At 43.5% G+C, this 2,223-nt stretch overlaps 1 long non-coding RNA gene across 1 annotated transcript; it reads right to left on the bottom strand.

Annotated features, from left to right (window-relative positions):
* Positions 1 to 247: 247 nt before the first annotated feature.
* Positions 248 to 1,466, bottom strand: LOC116984460. The gene is made up of 2 exons (XR_004415034.1): positions 1,270 to 1,466; positions 248 to 321 (listed from the first exon to the last, which is right to left on the bottom strand). It is a non-coding gene; the product is annotated as an uncharacterized LOC116984460 (long non-coding RNA).
* Between the last annotated feature and the right edge of the window lie 757 nt (positions 1,467 to 2,223).

Raw genomic sequence — 2,223 nt, 5'->3', positions numbered from 1 at the left:
CGGGACCCTTGAACTTCCCTCCACGGATGCTGCCTGACCCACTGAGTTCCTCCAGTACTTTATGTTTTGCTCAATGTTCCTGCATCTGCAGTTCCTTGTGACTCCACCGTGCTGGCAACCCCATGTTATAATTTACACCATTTGTTCCTATAGTGTCTTTGCCTTTGTCTGAAGCTTTGTTTAAAGCTGTCAATTATTTTCTTCTTTTTTCTCAGTCATTTTCTGATTCTTTTTCCCCTTTCTCTTCCTGATTCTGTGATTTAAATTTATTTTCTGCTTTGCTGTCTTTTGCTTCCACTTGTATTCCCGTTGGAGTTGATGCTGAATTAACACAAAGGAAAGAGCTTAGAAATGGAACCAAGCATATATGTACAGCGTCAAAATGATTGCACAGAATTCACGTCGGAACCATGTCTAGCATGGACACAGTGGGCCGAAGGGCCTGTTCCTGTACTGTTCTATGTTCTACATTCTAATTTAAGCAGGATAAGTCCTATCATCTGCTTGCTGCACCGCGAAAACCCATCAGCCCACAGAGTCCACGCCGAACAGCGATCACCCCATACACTTGCACTATCTTGCACACTAGGGGCAATTTACAATCTTACCGAAGCCAATTAACCTACAAACCTGCACGTCTATGGAGTGTGGGAGGAAACCGGAGCTCCCCGAGAAAACCCACACAGTCACGGGAGGAACGTGCAAACTCCGTACACACAGCACATGCAGTCAGGATCTAACCTGGGTTCCGGCGCTGCAAGGCAGCAACTCTACCGCTGCGTCACCGTGCTGCCTGTTTCACAAACGAGGCCATGAAGAAGAGTTTAGGAACAAAAGGATATTGTCACTTTGCTGGTGATGAGTATAGACCTTTCATCAGTTAACAAGAGGTAGAGGAACTGTGATATAGACAGATGTCACAGAGGTGAACGGAAAGATAGTAGGAATCTTTTTCCTAGAATGGAAAAATCAAACACTAGAGGCCATAGCTTAAGGTGAGAAATGCAAAGATTAATGGAGATGTGTGGAGCAAGTTATTTTTTACACAGAAGGAAGTGAGTGTCCGGAACATACTGCCAGGGGCGGTGAAGGAGTGGTGTTGAAGAGGCTTTTGGATAGAAACATGGATATGCTGGGAATAGAGGGATATGGGTTATGTACAGGTAGATAAGTGATGGTCAGCATCATGTTCAGCACAGACATTGTGGGCTGAAGGGCCTGTTCCTGTGATGTACTGATCTATGTTCCATGTTTCAGCAAAAGCATTACCTTCCTGCACTTTGATTTATCCAGATCCCTAGCTTGATTTATCCTCCTCATCGGGACTTCCTGTGGTAACATCTGTATCCGGCGCTGTAATAAAACACAAGAAGGAGTCTCACATGTAATGATGCCAACACTGCCTGAGATAAGGTATCCCAACACATTCCGAGAAGCTGGATCACAGGTCTCGAACTTTTGTAGTTTCCCACCAACATTTTAAGAGCACGAAAGAGAAGCCTTAACCTGACTAAAGATCTGCATGTTGCTGCTGCAAAAGTTCATACAACTGTTATTTAGTTAAATACATCTCTCTAGACATATAATTTTCTCTGATCCTGATCCTGCTGAGGATACTTTCATGTATGAAGGTAGACAAACTTCATGGCTACATGGAGAGAAGGCAGGTACAGGATACTGAGTTGGATGATCAACCATGATCATATTGAATGGTGGTGCAGGCTCGAAGGGCCGAATGGCCTACTCCTGCAACTTTTTTCTATGTTTCTATGTTTCTATGTTTTTATGTACACAAATGCTCGATTAATGTAAGACATACCTTAATTCAATTTTACATAGACTATTTTACTCGTAAACTAAACTGAAGAATTTTTTTTTAAATGTTTCTCCCACCTGTGATAAATGCTTATCTCATAGAAACATAGAAAATAGGTGCAGGAGTAGGCCATTCGGCCCTTCGAGGCTGCACCGCCATTCAATATGATCATGGCTGATCATCCAACTCAGTATCCTGTACCTGCTTTCTCTTCATACCCCCTGATCCTTTAGCCACAAGGGCCACATCTAACTCCCTCTTAAATATAGCCAATGAACTGGCCTCAACTACCTTCTGTGGCAGAGAGTTCCAGAGACTCACCACTCTCTGCGTGAAAAATGTTTTTCTCATCTCGGTCCCAAAGGATTTCCCCTTTATCCTTAAACTGTGACCCCTTGTCCTGGATT

Source organism: Amblyraja radiata, chromosome 20 (genome assembly GCF_010909765.2).
Source record: "Amblyraja radiata isolate CabotCenter1 chromosome 20, sAmbRad1.1.pri, whole genome shotgun sequence".
Classification (NCBI taxonomy): Eukaryota; Metazoa; Chordata; class Chondrichthyes; order Rajiformes; family Rajidae; genus Amblyraja; species Amblyraja radiata.
The sequence above is the reverse complement of the archived record's forward strand: the minus strand, read 5'-3'. Positions and strand labels throughout refer to the sequence as shown.